Source organism: Botryllus schlosseri, chromosome 5, assembly GCF_051294905.1.
Source record: "Botryllus schlosseri isolate E-star chromosome 5, Bs_hap1, whole genome shotgun sequence".
Taxonomy (NCBI): domain Eukaryota; kingdom Metazoa; phylum Chordata; class Ascidiacea; order Stolidobranchia; family Styelidae; genus Botryllus; species Botryllus schlosseri.
Window position 1 is genome coordinate 19,013,201 of NC_137240.1, and position 16,026 is coordinate 19,029,226.

General features: G+C 41.3%; 1 protein-coding gene across 1 annotated transcript in view; it reads right to left on the reverse strand.

The window, feature by feature from the left end:
• Positions 1–16,026, reverse strand: part of LOC145439843 (membrane progestin receptor gamma-like) — a 406,242-nt gene that overhangs the window by 278,342 nt on the left and 111,874 nt on the right. The gene's annotated exons all lie outside the window — the stretch shown is intronic.

Sequence of the window (16,026 nt, forward strand, 5' to 3'; positions counted from 1 at the left end):
CCGCTCCGCACTACTACGCGGTAGCAATGGGATACGCGCAAGAGTTGTGCGTGTGAGTATCTCTACCTGCAGAGCTCTAAATATCGCGGCCAAGCGGTAAAGATTGTCGTTATTCAAAATATATTGAATCGCTCACACGTACCAGGCTAAATTTTGGGGTCTAGGGTGCGGCAGCTACGGACTTGACCTGAGTATTAGTATAAGGGTGCACCTGCACAATGCTCATTGTGGTTCAGTACATGGTTTTGTGAAATTAATGGCTAACTTCAATGACCTGAGGTTTCGTGACTTTGAAAATTTCCTGCATGGAGCTCGTGATATATATAGGATCAAATGAAAGTGTGAACGACCCTTTCCGAGGATGCGTTCACACTTTCATTTGTGTGCCTTGGAATCTACTTTTATCAAATTTGAATTGGCACGTCACGTCGCAATTCAAATACGATTCCATCCCGTTGCTGAAATATTTCTACATCGATTGCTATTATTTTGAAGTTGTATGGAGTTTAATTCTGTTTCCAGGCTGGTTAAGGAAAACGTGGAACGGACACCAACGTGTTCACTGAGATTCTTACGAAGAGGAATTTTCGCCAATTGCGAGCAATTTTCAAGTACTACGAGGAGGTGCTATGATTTCGTAACTGAGTCAGCTTGATTTTACTTTACCAATTGCCAATTTTTCGAGCTATTCCTTTCCAGTAGTTGAGAAGCTTACGAAAGAAGTCTAACACTATTGTGACTCCGATGCATTGGTGTTCTAGATGCTTGGAAAGCTTTTTACGCTCCAGAGATATTCCTGCTTATAGGGTAATGATTTCGATTAGTTACACGCAGAGTGCCGACATCATATGTAGCATCCCGACAGCCCCAACGCGAGGAAACGAAATCACAATGATATTGATGCATTTTCTATGGTGCTACTGGATGTAAGAATCGGCGGGCCAGACATGTGCAAGCTACTGCATAGACAGTGGACACGTATAGCCAAGATGAAAGCATAGCGATTTATTCGCTGTGATCATTTCTTGTTCAATCAACGATGGATCCATAATACAGATTGCTAAGCTACCTTTCAAAATGCCCTAGTTCACTATGGATACAGTGATACCGAATATCAAGCAGTTAAAATTGTCACATATTCATTACGCAATCTCGATACAGCCTAAACTTTCAACTTCCGGTCAGGTCATGAAAATTATCTGCATTTTAGAAAAACGGCCATGGCTTTGACCAAGCGATCAAGAAAGAGGCATCTGGAGACCTGCAAAAGTCCTACATGACTATTTTCTCTGTCGCCAACGATGTACATGCTTACTATGCAGAGAAGATCCAGAACTCCATGAAGGGAATGGGAACCAAGGAGGCAGCTTTAATACAAAACATAGTGAGCCGACTTGAGGTAGGTAAGACACCGACACGAATAATGGTCGAATGCAAATCACTCTACAAGAAGTAGGCATATCATTAGTTCGATTCATCAGAAAACATGAGTAACGGGATATTCAATGAAGCTCCATGCTGTGACGATATGATATGCAATCGGCCACCATTTTGTGGTGATGACCCACTATATATAGGGCTTATAGAAACCAAGGAAATTTCCGTCGCCGATTGACATGGGAAACATAAAAGCGAAGTACGCAGAGATGTCCGGACATGCGTTGGAAGAAGTCATCTCTAGAGAAGCTGGTGGAGATTTCAAGGCCATGCTCTTGGAGCTTATCTCGTGATGTGTCCGAAATTCTACTGTATTATGTAGCGTATTTCATCAACGTACAGAAGGCAATGATCATACCACTGTGTGTATTTGATCTATAAATCTGCTGCACATTTGACATATGTCTTGATCCAGGAATAGTTTCCTTTATAATGCGATAAAACTAGTTGCAAATAAAGTTTAACCATATCTTCCGTATAGTTGCCTTATTATGGATTAATGAAAGCGTAGTTTCGTTATCGTATCGTGTGTCATTGCATTTCCAGTTATTGTCGCACATGAAGATAGAGAAATTACAAGGAATATTTGACATAGATTAAGTGATAGTGTCATAATTACGAGGGTGCTAGTTTCTCTACAGCCGGTAACAACCGATTTCATGGTTGTAAATAGAGGGTACGGAGCAGACATGGACAAACTACTGGATTTCCAAAAAAACGCAACTACAACTAGAACTAGAACAACCCAATTTTCAAAATCCGCAACTACAACCAGAACTAGTAGCTTTTCAAAATCCGCAGCTAGAACTAGAACTAACGACCTTTGAAAATCCTCAACTAACTATACAACACAACTATTATAACTAGATCAGTGTTTCTTGATCGATGTTTCCGGGAGCACAATGTAAGTAATATTAAATGTGAAGGTATTGTGTAATGTGGTAGACTTTTGTTTTTGTGACTTACTGAAAATTAGGGGTTCCCCGAATGCTTGTAGATTAGCGCAGGGCAGGGGTCTCAAACTCAAATGTGCCCGAGGGCTAATTTCTATTTTTGATGACGCTGCGTGCCGCACCATCAATAATAGGGGTATTCCATGTATACTTTCCAAGTAGAGACATTATCTGACGTGACCTTGCAGACTGGCATTCCACAAACATCGTTAAAATGTAATTTACTAATGTACAATTGATACATTTTCAAGTATTTGAATAAAATTATTTTTGAGCTTGCCATAATTTATCAAAATAAAGAGTTATAGACACCATGCGTGAGGACAAATGCATCATGACATCTTAAAAGCTGTTGCGTTATGATATTGCAGCTATCGGACATTTGACGTGCAACAATTATAGGTAGAATATTTTAGAATTAATCAAAGATTGATCTGATATCAGAGCATTTGCGCAGTGTAGCCTGATCCGGGTTTTTGGTATAGTTCTGATAATAGCAGTCTATTGTTCGTTACATTGCCAAAGTCAAATTAAATCAGAGTTAGATGTGTCTTCGATTATTGGAACAGATCCATCCATATAATAATTATTGTACCATAGTAATAGCATAGTTTCTTAACCGATCGTAGCCCTTCAATAGGATTTCTCGTACCCTCTGCCAACTTTCAACACAATTTCTGATGGTACCTATGTTGAAAACTAAAAGCATATTGACATAAAATCGCGCGTAGCCCGAAGAATATTTTTCAGTTGAATAAATTGGCCCAGAATATGTTCCACTCTTTGTTGGTTTGCAAAATAATTTTAAGGAATAGATAGCATATAATCCAAATTCCACAATGCATCTTGTACCTCCTGGTGCTTTGTACCCCGAAGGTGTCCATGGACCCCTGGTTAAGAACCCCTAAAATAGAATATCCAATCGCCGAAGAATTTATAAGTGTAAGAGCTGTGGAGCGTACCGCCACTACCGTGATCGCCACCGGCGAAGATAATAACATAATGAGACCAAAGATCCCCCACGATGTAACTAAATATACATCATGGGGGCAACAAAAGGCCAATCGTTTCCGCACTGACCTGATTGGATAGCTATAATATACGCTACGCAACGCTAGCTACTGTCTTTTGATATATCACCACGACAGTTTGATAGTTTGTTGCGACCGTGGTCGTACCAAGACACGCCGTTCCGAGTCATGAGTCCTTCTTTGATTTTTACGTTTGACCCGACTCAAACTCCAGTTGTTCCTATTTTATCACCCTGTCAGTCCGAATTCGAGTAATTTTACGAATGGTGCGCCCAAGTCCAAATCACAATTTTCAGCCACGAATCATCAACGGGTCATGTTTTATCATCATGAACTAGAAATGTGAAATAATAGCTGATCTTCCACCGCATGGTAGCTTTTGAAAGTGATATGATAGTGAAGTTTGATGAGATTTCGGTTTTTTGGAGTAGTCTTAAAGTAAACCTTAAGGTCTCAAATCTAAAAAATATATGTGACAGTTTAATATATTGTCGAATACTTTAAAATACAAAATGACGTCGCCGGCCGCACAAAATGCTCTCGCGGGCCGCGTGTTTGAGACCTCTGGGTAGGGCATACCTGGGCATTTTACGGCCCGCGGGCCAAATACGGACCGCGAAAATTATCACACTCGATCCCTTCACTGTCATGGAGGAGACGATCAACAGGGTTTTTACAGGTCATATCGTCACCTCCAGTCAAATTTTATGTTTTACGAATCAGTAGATGTCTGTCTGTCTGTCTGTCTGGACACATTTTGTAGAACAATCTGGTAGGAAGTGCACTTCACGTCAGCCCAAAAGTACTCAATTGAATTATTCTTTCATCGAAGACCTGCGACCCGTAGAGAAAAATTGTTTGTTCCATGAAAAAGTGCGAAAGTTTGAATGGCGAGCGGTTTGCGCAATAGTTTTTTTGATTTAGCTTAAAGCTATATATAGATAAGCTCAAGTGTGCTATTAGGAGCGATTGGCGACCAAAATCGCTAGAATATGCTATGCCATTGTACATGATAATTTTTGAGAAAACCATCGGCTGAAATTTCATTAGCGCTCCGCGCGATTAACTCCGGCTTTACTTAATTGCTCCGCCTCTGCTGTATAGTCCAAATTTCATATTCGAGAATTCTGTCAACAGTCAACTCTTTCCACGCCACCAAACTCTGAGTTGGAATTGCACAAACATTGTGAATGTTCTTTTTAATATTTATTTGTTATTGCGATGAGCGGGGCACGAAGTTTTTCACTACCATAAATGAGGGCGTGTCTGGAAGAGTTTGAGAACCACTGACCCAGAAGCTTGCTGGGCTAACAACGTAATTCAGTGCTTTCAATTTAGAAATGATTAGAAATTAATGCACCGCAGAATATAGTGCAAATTTTGGACTTAGCTCGCCAACGTATTTCCTGCCTGTCATTGCCAGAAAAATAGTTGTTCATCTGTGACGTAGGGTTTCTCAAGTCAATAAAGGTCTAAAACCGTAACTGAGCGAGGTAGTGCAGTGGTGATGCGTCTGGCTTCTTGGTAGGTAGGTAGGTCGGTCGGTAGGTAGGTCGTGCATGGGTTCGATCCCCAACCGGGTTAGGCCAAAGGCTAGAAAACTAGTATCCGCAACTGTCCTGCTAGGCGCTCTGCATCCACGGATAGCTTGGAAGAGAAGAACACGGGGTACAGACTAGTTAACCTTACGGTCATATCGCATCTCCGTCGTCAATGCATCTCGATGGTGCAGGCGAAAGAGAATATCATCCCTCTCTCTCTCTCTCTCTCTCTCTGCCGTGCTAAACTGGATTTCGTTCTTCTAGGCAGCAACACATTGATTTTCATTTTATCAGATATATCATACAGTGAATCGACATTTCAAAAGAACGGGAATTCGAGTTTGAAATGGGAGGGATTCCGACCCCAAAAATCCATCCACTGGCTACGCCACTGTGATGGCTCTGAGTGAGCAATGGCACAGAAATCATCCAACAGAACACCGTTATCTCAATTCACGCAAAACGACGACTCGTGTTTTCTAGTTGTTCGGCACCTAATATGTTTTTTTTTTCAAATGTGCAACTAGAACTAGAACTATACTCACTTTTCAATATCCGTAGGGTTACCATATTTTGGGAATCTGAAAAGAGGACACTTATAAAAAAATTCAGAGTTACAATACAGGATTCAAATCCGAAAAGATTGGTAAATTTCTTCCGAGTTTGTGGTTGGTCTTTCTGGCTCAACTCTCGAAAGACCCGTCGGACCGTTACTTCAGTACTGGTTTCCTATATCTAAGTTGAATTTTCACATACATTTACCCAAAATTTTCAAAAAAGAGGAGAAATTATCAAAAGATAGGACATTTTCAAAAAAATCAAAAGAGAGGACAAATCCTCTTAACGGAGGACGTATGGTAAACTCTAGAAATCCTCAACTAGAACCAGAACTACTCAAAAACCGATTAGTTGAGCATCAACTATCTAAATGGGTCGTTTGTACCAGTGGTTCTCAACCTTTTTCACCTCGCAGACCCGTAAAACTTCAAAAAGTGTTTGGCGTACCGGTGGACCGTGAAATATACCAGAAATGTAAAGTATGCAACCGTTTTTGCAAGGATTGTACTAGAACAGTGGTTCTTAACCTTTTTTCCTCCAGCGCCCCCTTTCAAAGATTATCGTGCTCCAGCGCCCCCCAACCTCATTTTGTAAGGAATGTAATAAAGACAATGAGTAAGAGGGAGGGCCGTAACAGCACTTCGTCAACCCCCTAAAACGATTGCCCTGCGCACCCATAGCGTGATAAACCAAACTTCTGAGGGCTTCGCCCCAAGAACCCTGTATACAGCGTGATTTCGATGGTCAGCAAAGTTTGTGTGGCCTGGTCGCCCTAGGTGCCAAAATTTTCTATAATGCATGAATGAATAGGGGGTAATTACATATATATGTCGCTATAAACTTGTTGTCCTCTCAGCCCACGTAATCAGATTTACCAGTAGCGCTGAGTGAGCTGTTGTATTGGAAAATAAAGGGCACGTAATTAATAATTAAACATATTCGGGCGTGCCCGTAGGCACAATTAATTCGTTACCAGGGCCGTACCAGCACTTCATCAGCCCCCTCAAAAACGTTGGTCTTGGGCCCCCCAAAGGGTGATAAACCAAACTTCCGGGTGACTTCGCCCCAAGACCCCCCTTCGGCTATCCGCTATTTGCTGATACTGGTCATTTACATTGGGTGTCCACTGTCCATTTACTGAGCTAGCTATTGTCGCCAAGTCGCGTGAAACGCGAAAAATTTCACTAATTATTGATTGAATTGGTCAATATGATCGGGAATTGCATATATATTGTTAACAATTTTCATCCTCTCTCTGCTCACGTAAACAGATTTACCGGTAGAGCTGAGTGATGTGTGATTGAAAAGGTAGGACCCCTCAATAATAATTATGCATCTTCGGGCGTATACCCGTTGGCAGGAACGAAACGACACTTCGTCAGGCCCCCCGAAAAAACTCGGGTCTTGGGCTCCCATAGGGTGATAAACCGACCGCCCCCCATCACGTTGTTTGCTTTTGCTACGAAATCAGCTGTACTGTTTAGCGAGCCAGTGCGAAGCGCGAAAATTGTCGATAATTCATGATAAAATCGGTCAATAAGATCGGGAATTGAATATATATTGCTATCAAGTTCTTGTCCTCTCTGCTCACGCCGTTACCAGATTTACCGGTAGAGCTGAGTGAGGTGCAATGTTCCCTCTAACCTGCGCACGTGCGCAGTGCTGACACGGTCTCTGCGCACAACAAATCCGAAGTTATGACCTTTTTTCTAGTCGTTACGCACTGTTGTCCAAGGGTCTGCGCAGTGAGTTGGTGAGTGTGCGCAGACTCGTCAAAACGCAGAGGGAACATTGTGAGGTGTCTTGGAAACTGTAGGACCCGTAACTAATAATCAAACATATTCGGGCGGGCAGACCCGTTGGTATGACTTCGTTGCATGATGTTATTTCGTGACCTCCTGTCAGCTATATCAAAAAATATAGAATCGCCCAACAGGGATATCGCCCAACAGGGATATCTAGTTCTATATATCCCTGTCGCCCAATCTAACTAAACTAAAAGACTCACACGATTTCAAATTAGTATTTCTTCACTGGCTTTTAATTTTTCCCAGCCAGATGGAATTCGTCTTCTGAGGTTCAGATTGCCAAGACAGGAACATTCGGTGCCAGTCATTTAGGCGTTTATGGACAATTAAACCTATACGTCTTTTGTAGTCTATATATAACGAGGTTTTCGGTGTTAATTCGCTCTGAATACTCATTAAGGATATGTCCTACTACCACATCATCTACTGCGAAGCCATTTTTCTCCAGCGCCCCCCATATCGCCCCCCTGAGCCCAGCGCCCCCCATATCGCCCCCTGAGCGTTTCCGCTCCAAGGTTAAGAACCACTGTACTAGAGCAAGGGTGGCCAACCTTTTTGCTATTCGCGGTCGCATTTCCATTACTTATTTTGCCTACGGCCGCATTCCAGGGCATATTCGTAGTGAACTAACTGGACGCCCAATACCCATGTTAACTGTCCATGTCAATTTCCGACTAATCTACTTTTTCATATCGGCTTAGCCTACTTTACGTGTCAAAATCGCGAGTAGGCCTAATCGTGTTATGAATTCCGTAACTACCGGGCTCGGCTATGGTCTCGCGAAGCGCGAAAATGTTTTCTGATTCACGAAAGAATTTCGTCTGATATTAGTAGTTTCACATATCACTATCAAATATTTATCCTTTTTCAACCCATGTAATCAGATTCAACGGTAGAGTTGATGGAGAGCGTGTTTTCAAAAATGTAGGGCAAGTTATAAATGATAATGCATCTCCGGGTAGGCCAATTGCTACTATATAGTCACTTTGTTGCTGTTATTTCTTGACCTCCCATCAGGATTGTCGGTATAAGTGGAAAGATGTTGGAATCGCCCAAACGCGCCAGAAACAAATTTATTTCGTCAGAAGGGGAACACACGATTACAGGTTGTTAGTTCTTTATAGGGCGCATCATTTTCCACTAATTTTCAGTGTTCATGTTCAATTGTTCATATCTGTACTGTGGGGCTCAGATTGCAAAGGGCGCCACTATATTAAAATCGAAAAAATGAAGTCGCATTGAATCGCGGGTTCAATCTGGAGTCAGTTCGTAAATTCAATTTTCTTGTCGACGGCCGCCAACACATTCTCATTGAGATACGTGTCGACACTCGACAGCCACACAAATTTCCTGCTACGGCCGCAGGTTGGCTACCCCCAGGGTTGTAATGACTCGAGTCAGACTCGAGTCACGATTTTTTTATGACTCGACTTGACTCGAGTCATTTTCTTGAAATGGGAAAATGACTCGACTCGACTCGAGTCAATATTTGGATTGACTCGACTTGTACTCGAGTCATTACGCATGACTCGACCCAAGTCATTGACTCGGCTTATTTTATATGACTTGAAGATGAAGAAATTTGCGAATCATAATGGCTAGATCAACACATCCGACGAATTCTGCCGACATCGCTATTTGTCACCACTGCTTTCGTTTTACTTGTCTGATATATCAGATATGTCGCCGTTAAAACAACAGAAAATGATACATAGTAGCAATGCATTGTACAAAATCGTCCAGTGATGAAGAGGTAATAGATCCACCGCAATTAAAGTACTCAAGACTTTTAAATTATACAAGCAAACAATTGAATCAAAGTTCAATTAGAGCCAATGAAATGACTCAGATGGTGAAGAGACTGATAAGCTCATGTGCAGATTTGAAGGCGATGATTCTTTGCATTTTTGGGCGACTAGAAAGAATCAGTATTCAATGCTCTTCAGTGTGGTTCAAAAATGCTTGTCAATTCCTGCATCTAGTGCACTAGTGGAACGTGTATTCAGTAGATGTGGATTCATTCTACGGCCATGCCGCTTTAACATATTTGAGGATCTCCTTTCCACATTAGTATTTTTGAGGTGTAACTCATAGATTTGATCTGCTGTCTGTTAAAACACACAATGCCCTTCGTCCATTTGACGTTTTGTTAGGTATGTGCATTGTGCACGTGAGTAATATTGAATGGCTAATGTTGTGTGATGTTTGTGCAATATGGCTGTTCTAAAATAACTTCTTTTTTATTTTACTGTCTGGTTACATGATAAAATTGCTATGTTGCATAAAAGGAACACTGAATCTGGCTTAATTTGAAAAAAGTGGAATCAATGATCTGAGAGGAGAATATTCTGGATTTGAAAATAAATGGAGTATTTTAGTGAGAAATTCTTTCATATAATATAATTACATAGTAGTAAGCCGACTATTTTTTCATATCCAAAACATTTTACTCTAATAACTTCACTTTTTCTAGTTTGAATTGAGTCAAATTTGCTGTGAATCATATTTTTACACAATGTAACAATATCATGAGATAGCCGGTAAAATTCGAAAATCTCTATTTGTAATTAGTCTAAAATTTTCTTTCATAGCATTGCTTTCTACTGGTTGGAATTGAGCCAAATTTGTTTTTAGGCAATCTAGCAATTTTAAGAAGTAGCCAGAAAATTTGAAAAAATGTTTTTGAACAGCCCCATTGTACAATTATTTCTCTAATGCTGTAACTGCGATGTAGTCGGTAATGCAATTGGGAAAACCTTTAGTATAATCAAAAGGTATCTGTTCTGTTGTCACTGCACAATGCACATAGTTTCATGCACGCTTTTACCGCATGCTGGCCTGTTGTAAATACCTCTACATAAACATGCATCTATTAATTCTCTATCAACTAGTATCTTGACGTGAATTTGTTGGTTCTCTATCAGATAGTATGTAGACGTGAATTCGTTGGTTCTCTATCAGCTATTCGTGAGCTATCGTCGATGTGTTCATAATAAAAACTGAATGCTTGTATTGGTGATGTATCAGACTGACAAGAGAGATATTTGATTTTAAGTTCTAAGATTAGTAAAGTTATCTTTAGCATCGGTAAATGAGGCCAGGACCTGTCCGTTATCTGCCTAAATAAACACGTGCCAAGACTCTGATAGGGACAAAATGAGCATGTTTCGCAAACAGGAAATTCGATATCACCCAAGCAGGATTGAAAACATGAGTTGAACATGACTTCAATACTGTGACTTGGACTCGACTCGAGTCATAACACCATGACTCGGACTTGACCCTTTAAACGGTGACTTGGACTCGGACTCGAGTCTGTGATGAATTGAAAATGACTCGACTCGACTCGAGTCAAAACCACAAAAGTATGATTGACTTGTGACTCGGAACCATGTGACTTGGTTACAACCCTGGCTACCCCTGTACTAGAGAGTGACATATCGAGAGTTTTGTTCGTAATTAAATATGTTCATGATGGTATTCATGTGATGTTACGGTAGCGTGTCTGCCGAGTCAGGTAAATTTGCTATGCCGAGAGTCGATTACCGTCTTTCGCGCCGACAATATCGAGATAAGAAGCGTTTCGGAGTCGGAACAAGCACCTTGTCGATCGTTTCCCACTACCAGCAGACGTATACATTACTAATACATTGCGCCTCACGCAAACACATGGCAACATTGCGATACCTGGTCATCCACAAAATGAATGAATGGAAAACAAATGATCGTGCAAATTGCGCGTTTTAACGAGTCCGCTCATATATGTAGTCACAGGCAACCTTGAACTTCAAGTCAAATCGAACATGTTTCGAGGTCTCATGTTAACTCACGAAGTTCTGAAATAGTATAAATTTTGATCAGATCAGTGGAAAAGCAATTAACATATTGCATTAGGGATGGTGTGAACGTGAGGTTCACGTTCGCGTTCTGTGTGTGATCCTCGGAAATTTAGGGGTTCACGTTCACAAACGAACCTTGGAAGGTTATGCACTGTGAACCTTTTTCATATATTACAATGTTCACTTCATTATAATATCTTTGGTTGGAATTTATTTCATTTCAACAGCGGGCCGCTATATGCATGACGCTCGCAGCATATAAAAAATAAACACTAAACGAGCATGTACCTTGACAATCTCAAAAATTTTACTTGCTTTGTTGTCTGCTCGAATATTTGGCGACTCTCTGCTGTGATCTTGACCCGCAATCACACAACATCAAGAACGAAATACACACTATTTGTAGGTAGTCAGCAAAGGATGCTTTATTCTAGGCTTACCATACGTCCTCTTTTAAGAGGATTTGTCCTCTTTTTTGACTTTTTTGAAAGTGTCCTCGGAGGACGCCCTTTTGTCCTCTTTTTTGAGATTTTGTCCTCTTTTTTGAAAATTTAGGTCAGATTTAGAGGAAATTGCGAGTGATATGCCGCAAATTAGCGCAGAAGTGAAGCTCCGGCGGGTATTTCTGAGGGAAAAGTGGTGATTTCAGCTCTGAGCGAAAAGAAGACCTTTTTTTTTTTTAGTCATCCACCTGGCAACGTGGAGTGAAAAACGTGATTTTGAGCTCTGAGCGGAAGTGATGACCTTTTTTTTTTAGTCAACCGATCATGAAGCGGGTGAAATTTACCTGTTTTTGAGGATTCTTCTCCAGTTTTGCTTGTCTGAAATTTCTGAAAAAGTGTCCTCTTTTTTCATTTCCGAAATATGGTAAGCCTACTTTATTCAACCAATCGATGAAATTGATATCGTTGTCTGATGTAAAAAAATCTAGTGAGCGAACGGGGTCAATCTTGATTTCATATGTTTATTGTATCATAAAAACCAAATCCGTGCTATTGAGGTGTTGGCTATTTCTGTATTACTTGTTAATGGGGTAATATCGGTAGCCTCGAGAAACACTCTGCTCAATATCAACGTAGCAATACTCGGACGCCGAATACATTGTTCGGTCTGGCCTAGACTGTTTAGGCGTAAGCTTATATTCCATTGCAAGTAGGGATGGTGTGAACGTGAGGTTCACGTTCGCGTTCTGTGTGTGAACCTCGGAAATTTAGAGGTTCGTGCTCACAACAGAACCTTGGTAGGTTCTGCACTGTGAACCTTTTGGTAAATTGTAATTTTCACCCCATTATAAGATCTTTGGCTCAAATTTATTGCATTTCAACTGCGGGCCACTCCATGCATGGTGCTGGCAGCATAAACAATCAACGCTTAACGAGCATGCACCATGCACCTCGACAACCTTAAAAGTTTTAGTTGCTTTGTGGCAAAATTTTTTTCGGAATAACCAGCTTTCCGTTTGTGAATATTTAATGGCTATCTGCTGTGAGCTTGACCCGCAATCACACAACATCACAAGCGATATACGTAGTCAGCGAACGATGCTTATTCAACCAATCAATGACATTGATATCGTCTTCTGATGTAAAAAATCGAACGGGCGTACGGGGTCAATCTTAACTTCATATCTTTACTGTATCATTAAAACCAAATCCGTGCGATTAAGGTGCTTGCTACTGCTGTATAACTTGTTGTCGTTTGTGGTATCGGTAGCGAGTATTGAAACCCGTTGTACACTCTGCTCCATATCAATGTAGCAATACTCAGACTCCGAACACATTGTCCGGTCTGGCTAAGACCGTTAAGGTGTAAGCTTATATTCCTTGGTAAGTCCTCGTCGAAATTGTTGGCAAAGCGACGGAATGTATTGATTTTACGCAATTATTATATCCTTTGATTACCGCTGTTGATACATTTAGCAACGTTTAAAACGCCGATATGTACTTCAGCATTGTGGCATTATGTGAACCGAGTCTTCGCTAGGTATCGTGTATATTAATATAGGCTATCACTTCATTGGAAGATAGGGTTGGAATTAGCAATATGACGTCGCGTGACGTCACGAGGTTCACGTTCGTGTTCACACAGAACCTTTCAAAAAGGTTCGCGTTCACACGAACCTGAACCTTTCAGAGGTTCACACCATCCCTAATTACAAGTCCTCGTCGAAATTGTTGGCAAAGCGACAAAAGATATTGATTTATGGGATTAATTATTATATCATTTGATTGCCCCAGGTTGATATATTTGGCGACGTCCACGCGCTACCCAGGCTGCATTTAGCTCAGAGCGCATAATATATTGATACCAAATTCCATTCACATTCAGCTTGCTTTTGAAATAATTATGTCTGTAAGGTATAATTCCGGATGTGTCATGTTCTCTAAAAGGGACAGTTTGATCAATTAGCATACTGCTGCAAAATGTCCGAGTCGCCAAGAAGCAAACCCCATCTGAACGTACCATATATAGTTATAACTTACATTCAGTTCTTTCCTAGATTTTGCTATATGCCGGGTGAATATTTTGTTAAACAGCGACAATTAACGCCACTAATGATTCCTAACCATTGGTTAGAGTGGAGGCTGTGATCCAACGTGTCAGCAACCAGACTTAGATAATAGATAATTCTAGTTATCTAATTTCACGAAATTAGAGCAAAATGTTATAGTAATCTAATTCTAATCTGTGAAATGTTCATATAATTTAATTCTAATCTAATAGATTATTTTCCGAAAAATGTCTCTTTGTCCGCGGCTTTTTTGCTGCGAGTTAACAAGAATATCCCTACCGCACAAGGAAATCCAGTGTCAAAGCCGCCATCGCATTGCTTACACCGTACACGGCGTACAGTCATAGTAGCATCGAGTCAAAATGTAGGCCATACAATTGAGCAACCACGATTTTAAAACTTTACATTGGGTTAGTACAGGGGCGGGCAACATACGGCCCGCGGGCCGGATCCGGCCCGCGACGGCATTTTGTCCGGCCCGCGGACAGATTCCCGTCTTACATGATAATGTGGCCTGCGGCCCATCAGTTTGCCGAGACATCCCACTTCTTGCTTACTACGTCAAATTTTAGTGACTGTGTGTTATCATATCCTGGTGTGCGCCCTGCGCAGCGTGCGACAGTGGAGCTTACGGGCAAGTTCGTTGAAGCGAAAAGACTTGCATTGTCAGCATTAACTATGTACTCATCCCTAATGTTATTGGTGGTAATCATGGTGTTAGTCGTCCACAATGGTCATTTACACCAGGCCGATATTTCTTATTTTTCATTCCGTAACCGCCAACTGCTGGTAGCACGGCACACGTCCAGGCTTTTGTGAGATACAGCTTAGTAATCATGCCGATGAGATGGCGAGGAGGAGCCTAGATAAAGCTCCAACACTTAGGTAGGAATTTTGGAGTCAGACTCGAACCCACAACACATCGGTTTTGTAATAGCTCTGGATTATACAACTACGCTTTCTCGCCACCTACTAAATTGGAGGTACAGGGCTTATCGAACGTCTTAAAATCATAATTTAGGATTGCACCTCGTGTTGATTGATGAGAGGGAAACAGATATGGTGGTGCATGTATGACAGCGGTTCTCAACCTGTGGGACGGGAAAGTATCTAACAGTGACGCGAAGTCACAGTTAACTGAAAAATTTTCGCGCTCCGCGCGATTTACCTCCAGGTTATGGTGATTACTATGTCTATAGTGTACGAATTTCATATTTGAGAACTCTCTCATCAATAGCCATAACCTTTAATGCCATCAAATTACCCGCTAGCATTCTGATTTATCTCTTTAAAATATCATGATAGGGAAGGGGGCGCAGAATTTTTCACTATCAAAAAGGAGGCGTGTTTAAAAAGTTTGAGAACTACTGCTGTATGACAATACGGTTCTCAATTCCTCATTGTCATCGTCATTATCGGCGAGAAATCGCTTGAAATGACATTACTGTCGTTAAAATACATTCTTTAAATACGGTTTATTCCTTGTATAACTGAATAAATGGTCGAATAATCTATCGATTAAGCAATCCGGCCCGCCAAGTGCCTAATTTTCCTATATCTGGCCCGCCGACTGGAGAAGTTGCCCGCCCCTGGTGTACATTAATATATGCTAGAACTTCACTGAAATGTAGGTTGGAATTAGCAATATGACGTCTGAGGTCATCTAGTCTGCACTTCCGTTTTTTCTCCTCCATGCTACCAGTGATTGCTGAGCGCCTAGCAGGGTAGTTGCGGATACCAACTTTCGAGTCTTTGGTTGACCCGGCCGGGGATCGAACCCACGTCCTACCGGTCGCGAATCCGGACGCATAACCATTACACTACCTCGCTCGATACAATTTCCATTATCATGGTCAATTAATTAGCCCTTGTGTTGCGGCGCTCCGATTGTTAGGAGCAATCGGCCTTGACGGCTATTTCAGAGTGGTTCCATTGTCATGCTCACATCATAATTGGTGTTTTCGGAATCAGTGCGAAACTAGCTTTCAATTGAGACCAGTTTTATTAAATTTTAGCTCTCCAATCACCAGCTATAGGACGACAAATTACACTGCTTTTAGCCGGTCGTGTACGCTGTGCAGCCTCATTTAGTTGCCCCCTGGAGCAGAGCCATAACCGCCAAGTGGCTGCTACGCCACTGGCTCTAATTCTAATGTAATTAGGAAAAACTGAAATTTTCTAGTAGTTGAATCGTCGTAAGTGATATTGTGACCTGTGCGAATGCCGGTAATTTTGCACGCGAAGTGAATCGACAATTTAAATTATATATTGCAGAAGCAGTCGGTTTTGTATCGGGTGAATTCACTGTCCAGCGTCGTTGCTGTTCGATGGCATAGAGTGGGTACTG